The 13,443-nt window shown below is 33.8% G+C and overlaps 3 non-coding genes and 1 pseudogene across 3 annotated transcripts; 3 read left to right on the plus strand and 1 right to left on the minus strand.

Annotated features, from left to right (window-relative positions):
* Positions 1-1,427: 1,427 nt before the first annotated feature.
* LOC149879820 (uncharacterized) lies at positions 1,428-2,433 on the plus strand (annotated as a pseudogene).
* A 6,410-nt stretch (positions 2,434-8,843) lies between these two features.
* Positions 8,844-9,035, plus strand: LOC149879821 (U2 spliceosomal RNA). The gene has a single exon (XR_016446670.1). It is a non-coding gene; the product is annotated as a U2 spliceosomal RNA (small nuclear RNA).
* Positions 9,036-9,148: 113 nt separating this feature from the next.
* Positions 9,149-9,312, plus strand: LOC149879822 (U1 spliceosomal RNA). The gene has a single exon (XR_016446504.1). It is a non-coding gene; the product is annotated as a U1 spliceosomal RNA (small nuclear RNA).
* A 1,451-nt stretch (positions 9,313-10,763) lies between these two features.
* Positions 10,764-10,882, minus strand: LOC149879823 (5S ribosomal RNA). Its single transcript, XR_016446601.1, has one exon. It is a non-coding gene; the product is annotated as a 5S ribosomal RNA (ribosomal RNA).
* Between the last annotated feature and the right edge of the window lie 2,561 nt (positions 10,883-13,443).

Here is a 13,443-nt window from a genome sequence, read left to right on the forward strand (position 1 = left end):
CGCTCAAACGGCTATTTTTATAGCCACGCATCTTTTAAAAACATTAGACGCATTTACGAAATAGGTTCAAATGAAAATATCTGTTGCAATCGCTATATTTAATTTTTCAAACAATGCCAAGTGCAGAATAGCTAAACTAGCTGCTAAAATAAAACACTTAAACTGCTGCATCCGTCCTAGGCTATGAACAACTTAAAAACCTTTTTTTTCTTCTTCAAAATTGCTCTCAAACTCCCCTTTTCTAGAATATACATCGACCTAAAAAGCACGGAACAGTTACCGGTGAGGTTACTGTGACTTTCAAACTCAATTAGTGTAATTGTTACGACCTGACAAAGTCCTAAATGCCGCGCAACGTTCTGTAAAGCTATCAAAATGTATCAAGGTGTAGAAAAAGTCTAATTAAAACAGTTAATAGTACCGCTGTCATTTTGTAGATGATTTTTTATGTGCATGAAAGGGTCAATGGGATAGTTACGAAACTACAAATGTTGTTAATGTTTGTAAGAAAATAAGACCGAGGAAGTAGACACAATGTAATATCGTCAGTACAAATCATAATCTGATCACAATTGGAAAAAAAAAAAAGAAGAAGAATACAGTTTTGTTTGTAAATTTTTTTTTAATGACTCATAAAAAGGCTTGGGTACTAGTGATAACCCACAAGCTCTAAAATATCTAAAAAGATGCAGTGTCTTCCGACCAGAGTTTCGGCACGGAAAAAACACATACTAGAATTTAGTCACTGTGTATTAAGGTATGCATCAAATACTTGCCAATCGCGTTTCGTTCATTTCGGGGTTTCGGGAAGGGGAATAATAAAAATAAATAAAGAACCCGCAACTGAGCGTCCGCGGTGCACCCATCTTACTAGGCTGCGCGAGTAAGCAGAAACCGTTACTATGCTCTTAGCTAAACCAATGATATTTATACTAACTAGATGTAAAACTTCAAATAAATTTCGTAAGAAAAAGTGAAGCAAGTTTTTTAAGTTTTTAAAGCCGGTAGCCTCTTTATTTAAACTGACAATAATTCGTTTGTTTTAATCGATGTTTTTATGATTCTGGCTGGCAAAAAAAAACTTGCTTGGCAAAAAAATATGCTTCACTGCGAAAGCGCGAGTTAAATATCTAGTGAATATACACTTAACCGCAAAATTAACGCACCACATACATTTCGATTTATTTTAATTGTGGTCATATATTTTGACAAACGTGTTAAGAATAGAACACATGAACACAGTTATTTCGATGGTAATAATAAAAGCGACTTTGAGGATGGTGAGAAAAGAAAAGAAAAGAAAGAAAAACAAACTAAAATTAGAAATATGGTAAGTTATAAAATTAAGGTAAGTAACAAAATAAACTAAGATGATTATTGTTGTTATGCACACTCATACACTTGGTACACCTTTTTTTGCGGCATCGTAAGAGCAAGACGTGTTTTTGAAAAAATTTTCAATATGGAAGTTACAATGAAAAATATTGAAAAACTAATAACCACCAAACTGGAAGAACAAAAAAAAGGTATTCTTAGTGAAACTATCAACCTTTTAAAAAAACAGGAAAAGATATTTAGCGATATCATAAGTGCAAATCTAAAAATATTAACAGATCGGCTTGACAAACTTGAAAACGAGTTTAATAAAAGCAAATCGAAGGTTAAAATAATTGAAAAAGACATCAACGATATAAAGGAAAGCATCAACTTTCAGGAAGAAAATTTCTTAAAAAAATTATCGGAAACAAACAGTCTGATGGCTAGCGAAATTAACAATTTAAAAAAAAAAATATTGACCTTGAAAATCGTTCACGCCGTAATAACCTAAGGATTGATGGCTTATCTGAGCTGCCCATGGAATCTTGGAATGACTGTACAAAGAAAGTTAAAGATCTATTTAGAAATAAACTGGAAATCTCTGAAGACGTAATAATTGAAAGAGCTCACCGCATTGGAAAAATAAATGAAGATAACTCTCCAAGAACTATAATAATTAAACTACTAGACTTCCAAAATAAAAATAAAATCTTAACGCTATCAAAAAAACTCAAAGGAACCGGAATATTCATTAATGAAGACTACGCGAACGAAACGATGGAAATAAGAAAAAAGCTATGGGAAGATGTTAAAAGATTCCGAAAGGAAGGTAAATTTGCTATAATCAAATATGATAAAATATTCGTCAGAGATTTTCGTAAATAACTTTAATTTTAACAAAGTACTTAATCGAGATACGTGAAATAGTTCTGTACATTTTTTATTATGCTAGCACGTTTTGATTTATCGCACTTTACGCTATGACTGACGCAAACATAAACAAAACAATAGATTTTGAAACGCTGCGTTTCAATGCCTTCGAAACTGCTAATAATATTTTACTAAACGATTTTTACGACTCTGATGCGCAAATTTTTCACAGAAATAATTTTGATTCGAAATATTTTGAAACTGAAACTTTTAAAATTGAACTCGAAACTTTAAAAAATAATTTTACTGCAATACACATAAATATAAGAAGTATAAATAAAAATTTTGATAAACTAAAACACTTTCTAATAGATTGCAATTACTCATTTAGTATGATTTGCATAACCGAAACGTGGTGTTCTGATGAATTACTTCAAACGAACACAAATTTTCAAATTCCAAATTATAAACTAATATCTTTTGAAAGAAAAACAAATAAAAGGGGAGGAGGGATCGCAACGTATATCCGAAATAATCAAGTGTTTAAAGTAAGACAAGACCTCTCTATCTCTGATACTGATAGTGAAGTCTTTACTATTGAGATAACGGGTAATAAATCAAAAAGTATTATAATTTCCACTTGCTATAGACCTCCAGAAGGTGATATAAATAAATTTACAAATTTTTTTAATGAAATCTTTCTCAAAATAAAAGATAAGGGAAAAAATATTTTCTTTATAGGGGATTTAAATATTAACAGTTTAAACTACAAAGAAAACGCTGATACTAAACTCTTTTTTGATAATCTGTTTCAATTGTGTATCCTCCCAATCATCAACAAACCTACCCGAGTAACCCCAACCTCCGTTTCTGCTATAGACAATATATTAACAAATACATTTCTAGAAACCTCTTTAAAAGCAGGAATTATCAAAACCGATATATCAGATCATTTTCCTATTTATTTTTCATTATCTCAAGATCTAAAAACCTTTAACAATACCAAAACCAAAATTTATAAAAGAAAAATCAATCAAATCTCTATCAAAAATTTTAAAGACTCGCTATCTATAGTAAATTGGGATGGAGTATATCAAGAATGTAACCTTGGACACACAAACTCCGCATACAATTTGTTTATTAATATTTTTCTAGATCACTACAATAAACATTTCCCTGTTGAAGAGAAAGAAATAAAGTTAAAACATTTAAACTGCCCATGGATAACTAACGGGATTAGAAAGTCATCAAAAACAAAACAAAAATTATATATCAAGTTTTTAAAAAACAGAAATGAAACTAACTTAACTACATACAAGGAATACAAAAATCTGTTTGAAAAAATTAGAAAGAATTCTAAAAAAATATATTATTCAAAACAACTACAAAAAAGCAAAGGTGATATTAAAAAAACCTGGAACATATTGAAAGAAATAATAGGTAAAAACCATACAAAATCAAATGATTTACCTGATAAAATTATCGTTAATGAAACTGAATATATCGACAAAAATTCTATCGCTGAAAACTTTAATAGCTTTTTTGCAAACATAGGCCCTAACATGGCTTCAAAAATTCAATGCCCTGATATCTCCTTCGAAACCTATATCACAAACCAACATCTCTGTTTAAATATTTTCTCTGGACTAAACCATGAAGAACTAGAAATTGCAAAAAACTCACTTAAGACGTATAAGGCTCCTGGGATAGACGACATTTGTAGCTATATAGTTGTAAATGTGTTTTCAGTGATAAAACAACCAATATATGAAATATTTAAATCTTCAATTATTACAGGATCTGTACCGAATAAATTAAAAATAGCTAAGGTAATACCAATATTAAAAACCGGAGATTCATTTACACTAAATAACTACAGACCAATCTCAGTTCTACCTGTATTTTCAAAACTTTTGGAGAGAGTAATATACAATAAACTGTATAAATATCTAACAAATAACAAAATCCTAAATGAAAAACAGTTTGGCTTCCAAAAGCAACATTCAACCGAACACGCAATTCTAGATCTTATTAATAATATAAATAACTCCTTTGAAAACAAAAAATACGTCCTTGGAGTCTTTGTTGATTTATCTAAGGCGTTTGACACAGTAGATCACGCTATTTTAATTAGGAAAATGGAAAAATATGGGATAAAAGGTGTTGCACTAAACTGGTTCAAAAATTTTTTACTAGACAGAAAACAATGCGTTATTGCTCATAAAAAAAAAGCTTCAAAATTACTCAAAATAAAATACGGTGTCCCCCAAGGTTCCATTCTTGCACCTCTTTTGTTTTTAATATACATAAACGATCTTCCTAAAGCCTCGAGTAAATTGGATGTCATAATGTTCGCAGACGACACTAATTTATTTTATGCATCCTCATCTATTACAGAACTTTATGAAACTACAAATACTGAACTTGAAAAAATAAACAGTTGGTTAAAATCTAACAAATTATCGCTAAACACAGAAAAAACCAAATACATTCTTTTTCATCCTAACTTTATAAAAATACCTTCCGATTTACCTTCGTTAAATATAGATAATAAAGAAATAGAGAGAACCCGAGCAACTAAATTTCTAGGGATACTTATTGATGAGAACATCTCTTGGAAATCACATATAGATATTTTAAATACTAAAATATCAAAAAACATTGGTATCCTTTACAAAGCAAGTTCTATACTGTCTCCTGATAATTTAAAGTTCTTATACTTCTCGTTCATACAAAGCTACTACATATACGCTAATGTTGCATGGGCGAGTACACATAGATCCAAACTAACCACACTATATCGAAAACAAAAACATGCTGCAAGAATAGTTTTTAATAAGGATAGACTCTCGCATGCTGAGCCACTATTAAAAAATTTGAAAGCATTAAATGTATATCAAATCAATATATTCCAAAATTTGTTATTTATGCTCAAATATAAACTTGGACTTGTTCCTTCTCACTTTTCAAAGAATTTCTTTCAAAATAGCAACAATAGATACCATACCAGAGGAACGGGAAACTTCAAAGTACCTTTCAAAAAAACTAATCTCTTGCGCTTTTCTATTTCGTACCGTGGTCCTTGTCTATATAACAAATTAGTATCCAAAAATACCCAACTGGAAAAATCGAATAACTTAAATACTCTGAAAACATTATTAAAAGATCTTATTTTAAACACTAACAACTTTATGAACTTTTATTAAGCCTAAAACATTCAAAACTATATATAAAACTAACTTTGTTCCGAAACCAATATCAACTCTAATAACTCTAAAAACTGTAAATAACTCAAAAACAAACAACAGCAACAACAGTAATAAATTATATTATTTATCAACACTAATAAATAAATAAATTTTTATTTATCAACACTATATATTAAAAAACGACTTTATATTACCTATTTAGCAAATCGTGTACCTACTTATATTTATGTGTATTGTAATAAAATTAAAAAATTAAAAAAAAAAAAAAATTTTTTTTTTGTTTTTTTTTTTTTTGTTTTGTCTGCATTCTTTGTTTTTTGCATTTTTACTTTCATTCTGTCGAAACTGATGACATGATTTTTTAAATATAAATTTATTTTAAATTGAAGTATCCAAAAATATTAATAACGCAAAGCGGTTTCTTGATGACAAGACCATCGGTCTTCTGCAAGTTTCCCGCGTTCTTTGAAGTAATCTCTAACACTTTACAGTTTTATTTCATATAATATTTGTTATAACGTAATCTTGTGATTTTTTTTTTTTTTTTTTCTCTTTTTTAACTATACTTAAACTGTAAAGATTGTATTATATATTACGAGTTTATAAAGATTAAAGAACAAAAAAATAAAAAAAAAAAAAAAAAAAAAAAAAAAAAAAATACAGCTTAAAATGTAACATTTTTGACTTATCAATATCTAGCGTTGCCACATCTTGATGTTGTTGCAGCCAGACAGCACCGTGGATTTCTTTCAATTAGAGGTGTAATCGTTTCTTGAAGGATATCTTCACATACGCGGATAAGACTTTGTCGCAACTCGTCTAGGTGGTGGATGTTGACTTCTAACACAGCGTGCCATTATGCCCCAAAGATGCTCTATTGGGTTCATATCTGGACTGCAAGCCGGCCACTCCAAAACTTGAATAGTAGCATTTTGTAAGTATTCAGTAACAACATGCGCCGTATGTGGTCTAGCATTATCCTACATAAGAAGGAATCCATCTCCCATGAACGATGCAAGAGGTACCAAAAAAGGTTTTAAAATGTCTGCTTATGTATCGTTGAGAAGTCAGAACAGACGTGTTGCTCAAATGACAGTTATCATTGAGCAACACATCTGTTCATACTAACTTTATACATACTTTTCTTTTAAAAGTGAGGTTTGGTTACAGCAAAACGTGCTGCTTATGAAAAGCTGCTACAATTTGGAAACTAAAACGGAATAAAGCCTACAAATGACGTCACAATAAACATTATTATCGACTTTGTATTTGATAAATCCGGGAAATACGTAATATTTTTCAAAATAAGTCGGAATTTATAAGTGGTGCGTTAATTTTGCGGTAAAGTGCATATCATTGAGTTTAACAACGGTGCAGTGGCTACGCGCAGTCCTACTGAAATTTTTGGTGTTGGCGTAGCGTCAAGAGCAGAAAAGGTGCTTTTAGCTTGTTTCGAAAAAAAAAAAAAAGAAAAAAAAAAAAGGGAAACTAAACAAATTAAATCCTGTTTTATCTTCTCATACAGTAGCTGATGCCAAAACCAAGACAAGTGACAAGTTTAGAGGAGTTCACACAGTTTTTTTAACGATTTATCAAGAATGCTTTAAGGTAACAGAAAGTACTGTGCTATTTTATTTTCAATCTTTTCACCTTATTTTGGTGTTTGTGTTTTAAAATTTGAAGCAGTTTAACCCCTATTGTTGTGCCCACTTTACTTTTTCAAGTCTTCAAATACTTAAGAATAGTTTCTGATGAAAAAATCCTTTCAAAAATAAATTTCCATTTTTAGAAGCATCAACTTTATGAAGGAGTAGTTACAAAAGACTTTCATGAGTGCAGTTACAGAGTTTGTTCTGAGTTCCTGGATTATCCAGAATGCAAGTTGCAATACTCTTTAGAGCATCACACTCAATGAATAAGAAGTGGGAAATTCTTCTTGATTTTATTGGTGAGTGAAACAGAAATAGCATCTTTCTAAGACTTTTACCTATTTCTTTAGTTTGTTCATAGCTTTGTTTCATTTACAGTTATACTGACACAACCCCAATAAAGTAATGCTTAATTAGGTATGCTTTTCACTGGACAATCTATAGCTTCTTTGGAATGATCCCTTTAATTCGATTAAAGATATGCGATAAAATTTTTAAAAAATTACATACTCATTACATTTTGAAGCGAACCTTTTGTTTGGCTTTCTCATATAACATTTTATAGAGTTACTGCTAAAGTTAACTCAGCCTCAGGTAGCAAGTCTGATTATTGAAAATAAATTATTGAAAGAGAATTTTGAGTGTTGTCCTGGGGCAAGGTTAAGGGTTAAGTTAGGTTAGCAGAGCATATAATATTGAAGCAGTTAAAGTTTCAAGAAAAAGGTAAGTCATGTTTCTTCGATAGTTTACCACAACCATTTTTTAAAAGTGGTAGTTTGAAAAAGTCGACCTTTAGCCAACAAGTAAACATTTTTTTTGACTGACTTGGGAATTATATTTTTAAGTTTATTCTCCATCAATCCTGAGCTTCTAATTTGTACGCAAATACATTTGCAGGCTTAATTTAGGTTAGGTAATATGTTAAAAAATGTAATATTTAAAAAAAATACTTTGCTTATTGTTCCAGGTCTCATTAACTTTTACCACGCTCTGCGAGTTTGTGATTGGAAAAATGCAGATACAGTGTGCAAGGTATGTATGCTTTACTTTTGCTAACCTAATGCTGTGTCGATTTAGTGTCATAAATTTTTTCATTTTCCATTTGTCATTTGATATTTTGTCAGTGGATGTTTTAGGTCACTTTTTAAAATTGTTTTACCTTTTTGTCAGTAAACATTTAAAGTGTTCATTTCTTGCAATAACTAAAGTATCTGAAAAATATTTTCTTGCTACTCAGTTTAAATTCTTAACTTAATTTGCACCATCCCAATTTTTAAACTTTCAAGCTTGTTTTTTTAGACTTTGTGAGGAATTACTACTTGGGAAAGGGTCGAGGCTAATGACAAGCAAGTCCTCCTAAACTCTGCTGTTTCTTGGCGACCCTGGTGATGAATTAAAGTGCTGTCATTACAACAGTTGAAAAGAACATTTAAATACAGAGGTTCTCAAAATGCTTTTTGACAGAGAAATCTGTCGGACGCTCATATACAGAGTTGATTTTCAGTTGTTCAACTTGGCCTTTGATCACATCTGCTGCCCAGCGTTAAATTTAAAAGCCTTTAAACGTTTTTTATGTTTTGGTTAATTGGGTTATTTTTGAAAGAAGCTCGTTATTTTTGAAAGAAGCTGGGTTATTTTTGAAAAAAAGCCCAAATGTTTTAGAGTGAAATTGATGCAGTACAAGAAAGCCATGTTTTCATCGTTGAAACTTAAAGTTACCCATCGACTTGATCATTCAAATGTCCACAAGTTTTTTCGTTGAGAGGGAGGGAGCCGGGACAAACTCGTTGCAAAAAGTATCGCTTCTCGGCCTAATGGCTAAGATCAAGTGTAGTATCTGTTCTTATCAGTTTAATATCTGGTACGCCGGCATAGTCCGGCTCATATATTAATCTGATTTTTGGCATTTGGTCAAGGGATCGTAGGTTTACCTCGCCCTGACCGCGGGTTGCCTCGGCGTTGCACTACTGCTGAGCGCGGCCCATACTATAGAGAAGGAAAAAAAAAATAAAGCAAACAAACGGGACGATGCGGTGTGCAATCGAAAACCCACAATTGAGAAGATTGGGGCACGTCCGAGGCTGCCCACACAACGGGAAAAGCATACTTACCTGACGGGGAAGTAAACCTGATCAACATGGGGCTTCTTCCAGGGTGAGGCTCTTGCATTGCACTTCGCCTGGGCTGACCCCTGCGATTACCGCTAACGTCGGTAACTCGACCGTACAATTTCTGGTAGTGGGGGCCTGCGTTCGCGCTCGCCCCCTCCTCTAACGACTTAAAAAAAAAACCTCTCCTCTCACCCCTAAGAGTCTACTGCATATTTTGAGAGGCGCATACAAAGTCTGCTATAAGTGCAAATAAATTTTATTTATTTCAAAAGTTGTTGTTTTTTTTTTTTGTTTTTTTTGTGTGTATAAAATCAATAAAAATCTAAGAATCGCAAATAGGCAACCAAATAAGCATAGGAGCGACGAGAATCGTTTCAACGTGACAACCAGCAAGCGTGATCGACCGGTTACAATCCCGGAAATCACTCGACGGCGGAACAAAAGTGACAGTCACAACAGTGAAAACGAGTTGCTGTAATAAAAAAAACAATGACGATAATAATAGTTAAAATAACAAACAGTAGCAATAAGAAAATCGATATCAATAGTGATAACGAAAATAATGACAACGATGAAGATAACAATAACGACAATAACAAAAGTTAACGATAGCATCGATAAACTAACGATAATAGTAATACCGACAATAGCAACGACCACAAAAAAATAAGCATTAGCAATAACGATCTAACAGTAACGATAGTAACAACAACAGCAGCAGCAACAAAAGCAACAATTGTCAACCATTTATGCATATCGCATATTGGATTCTGGTGCGGTGAAATGCATTCTTTTACTACCGTTCATTATTTTCATGAAAACAGCTCTGATTCCTACGTGTTGATCTTAGAAAGAAAAGACAACGACCGAAACATTTTGGCAAGTTGACACGTCAATACGCAACGTTGCCAGAGATACGTAACGACGATTGACGAATCTTATAAATTTTTGCTCTTCAAAGCTAGTTTTGCAGTCTTTTCGTCATTTCGACAAAACTAGGGAACATCGACATCGTGCAACTTTAGACTTGCGAGGGTTTCTTTCATGGCCGCCGAGAGGACGGGGAAGATTCCCGGGTATCCCCGTGTATCTACAAACGATTTTTTAAAAACCATTTTTTAAAAGATTTAAATAGTTTTGACTTTTAAAAGATTTCATTCACTTTCGTTTTTAATTTTTAATGACCAGAGCACACTTCTATTGGTCCTGGGTATGTAATTGATCACAACGAGGGCCCCTTAAGAAAACTTCCCCTGGGCCCGAAATTTCTCTCGGTGACTATGGTGGCTATAGTCCCTTTAACCGTTGCCCTTGTTGTTCAGCATCAAAACTAGCTTTCTGGCTTGTGTGCGAGGAAAAAGAGCGCCATTTTCTTTCCCTCAGAGATGCGGAGACGGAAGAAGCGCCCTCACACACCTTTCCACCAGTCGCTCCCCTTTCCATCGACACCACCCAGGCAGGCACGCGTTTATGCATATTCTTTTGCAGGGGATGAGTTCTGTGTATCTTGGAGTCAACTGAAAAAGCAGATTTTGTAAAGAAAAGGGAGTCCCCTTTGGCGATTTATTTATTTATTTATTTTTTTTTTTTTCGTAAACGGTTGCAAAAGCCTACGGCACCAGGAGTTCCCAGGCGGTCACCCATCCAAGTACTACCCTGGCCCGACGATGCTTAACTTCCGTGATCGGACGAGAACGGGTGTATTCACCGTGGTATGGTCGTAGGCAACAGTTTACGGGTTTAATTCAAAATTTAAAGTTTCTAACGCCTTAACAATAATTTTTAACAGATGTGTGGCTATGAAAATAGCCTTTTGTGTTGTTTATACCGCCGTTTACTGGGCTGCTGGCTTTGGAACCTTCTCGTTCTTTTTGGGAAGCAACACAGCTTGAATGTTTGGCAACACACCGCCGCTCGCAATTGTAACACCTGACAACAACTTGTTTAACTCTTCGTCGTTGCGAACAGCTAGCTGTAAGTGACGAGGAATGATCCTGGCTTTTTTGTTATCGCGTGCAGCATTACCAGCTAACTCTAAGATTTCGGCGGAGAGGTATTCCAAAACTGCAGCTAAGTAGACCGGTGCGCCTGAACCGATGCGATTGGCGTAATGTCCTTTGCGCAAAAATCGGTGAACGCGACCAACAGGAAACTGAAGACCCGCTCTGAAAGATCGAGTTTTTGCCTTGGCCTTAGCTTTTCCTCCTTTTCCACGTCCTGACATTTTATTTTCTAACACAAGCAGAGACAGACGGACAGACGGACCAGAGATCTCGTGCGCCTTTTTTTTTATTTTAAACAGCAAAAAGTTTGCTATTCTTATCAAAATAGAGTGGTCTCAAAGTCAACCTTTTTTTAACCAATAGTAAAAAAGAAATAAACGATGCTCAAACAACTTAATCTTTTAAGAACCAATAGAAGTGCATATGACGCAAGAGTTTTCAAGTTGGAGGCTACAACTTTATCTTAAATTAAATCCAGTTGCAATGCAATGAAAACAAACGAAAAGAATTTTTACTGTTCGGCCCGTCGAAATGTCAGACGCACCAAAAACCGGAGGAAAACAAGCTCCAAAGGTGGCGAAAAAAGGCGAGAAGCGCGCCGGTAAGAAAGGCGGTATAATTGCTGGAACTGGTGACAAGAAGCGCAAGAGAAAGAGACGAGAGTCTTATGCCATTTACATTTACAACGTCCTGAAGCAAGTTCACCCTGATGTCGGTGTTTCTTCTAAAGCAATGAGCATCATGAATTCTTTCGTGAACGACATTTTCGAAAGAATTGCTTCTGAAGCTTCGCGGCTCGCCCTTCAAAATAAGAAATCTACGATCTCTTCGCGTGAAATTCAAACCGCCGTGCGCCTTTTACTTCCCGGTGAACTTGCTAAACACGCAGTGAGCGAAGGCACCAAGGCTGTTACCAAGTACACCAGCAGTAAGTAGATCAAAATCCGCTCAAACGGCTATTTTTATAGCCACGCATCTTTTAAAAACATTAGACGCATTTACGAAATAGGTTCAAATGAAAATATCTGTTGCAATCGCTATATTTAATTTTTCAAACAATGCCAAGTGCAGAATAGCTAAACTAGCTGCTAAAATAAAACACTTAAACTGCTGCATCCGTCCTAGGCTATGAACAACTTAAAAACCTTTTTTTTCTTCTTCAAAATTGCTCTCAAACTCCCCTTTTCTAGAATATACATCGACCTAAAAAGCACGGAACAGTTACCGGTGAGGTTACTGTGACTTTCAAACTCAATTAGTGTAATTGTTACGACCTGACAAAGTCCTAAATGCCGCGCAACGTTCTGTAAAGCTATCAAAATGTATCAAGGTGTAGAAAAAGTCTAATTAAAACAGTTAATAGTACCGCTGTCATTTTGTAGATGATTTTTTATGTGCATGAAAGGGTCAATGGGATAGTTACGAAACTACAAATGTTGTTAATGTTTGTAAGAAAATAAGACCGAGGAAGTAGACACAATGTAATATCGTCAGTACAAATCATAATCTGATCACAATTGGAAAAAAAAAAAAGAAGAAGAATACAGTTTTGTTTGTAAATTTTTTTTTAATGACTCATAAAAAGGCTTGGGTACTAGTGATAACCCACAAGCTCTAAAATATCTAAAAAGATGCAGTGTCTTCCGACCAGAGTTTCGGCACGGAAAAAACACATACTAGAATTTAGTCACTGTGTATTAAGGTATGCATCAAATACTTGCCAATCGCGTTTCGTTCATTTCGGGGTTTCGGGAAGGGGAATAATAAAAATAAATAAAGAACCCGCAACTGAGCGTCCGCGGTGCACCCATCTTACTAGGCTGCGCGAGTAAGCAGAAACCGTTACTATGCTCTTAGCTAAACCAATGATATTTATACTAACTAGATGTAAAACTTCAAATAAATTTCGTAAGAAAAAGTGAAGCAAGTTTTTTAAGTTTTTAAAGCCGGTAGCCTCTTTATTTAAACTGACAATAATTCGTTTGTTTTAATCGATGTTTTTATGATTCTGGCTGGCAAAAAAAAACTTGCTTGGCAAAAAAATATGCTTCACTGCGAAAGCGCGAGTTAAATATCTAGTGAATATACACTTAACCGCAAAATTAACGCACCACATACATTTCGATTTATTTTAATTGTGGTCATATATTTTGACAAACGTGTTAAGAATAGAACACATGAACACAGTTATTTCGATGGTAATAATAAAAGCGACTTTGAGGATGGTGAGAAAAGAAAAGAAAAGAAAGAAAAACAAACTAAAATTAGAAATATGGTAAGTTAT

This window comes from Hydra viridissima, unplaced genomic scaffold (assembly GCF_058129835.1).
Source record: "Hydra viridissima isolate aposymbiotic clone 2 unplaced genomic scaffold, HvirCarnegie_v1 scaffold_13, whole genome shotgun sequence".
Taxonomy (NCBI): domain Eukaryota; kingdom Metazoa; phylum Cnidaria; class Hydrozoa; order Anthoathecata; family Hydridae; genus Hydra; species Hydra viridissima.